Source organism: Buceros rhinoceros, unplaced genomic scaffold (genome assembly GCF_000710305.1).
Source record: "Buceros rhinoceros silvestris isolate BGI_N320 unplaced genomic scaffold, ASM71030v1 scaffold27938, whole genome shotgun sequence".
Lineage (NCBI taxonomy): Eukaryota > Metazoa > Chordata > Aves > Bucerotiformes > Bucerotidae > Buceros > Buceros rhinoceros.
Window position 1 is genome coordinate 854 of NW_010427939.1, and position 292 is coordinate 1,145.

Genomic DNA, 292 nt, shown 5'->3' on the forward strand with positions numbered 1-292 from the left:
CCTGGGAATCCCAGGCATCCCAAGCTGGCTGCGGAAGAAAAGGTTGGAAGACAGGGGAGGAGGCTGCTGTCTCTCCTGCTGGAAACCCTTTGCTTGCTGGATTGCAGGTCGTGGAAGGGAGAAGCCCAGGACCTGCTCTTTCCAGCCCAAAGCGAAGAGGAGCAGGATGTGGGGTGACACCCAAAGTCAGGCCAGCTTTGCCAGCTCAAAGCACAATCCCCAGGGAAAAGCCAGCCAGCCTTTCTCATCACCCACGGCAGCCTCCAGAGCAGCTCCTGGCCACCAGCCCCCT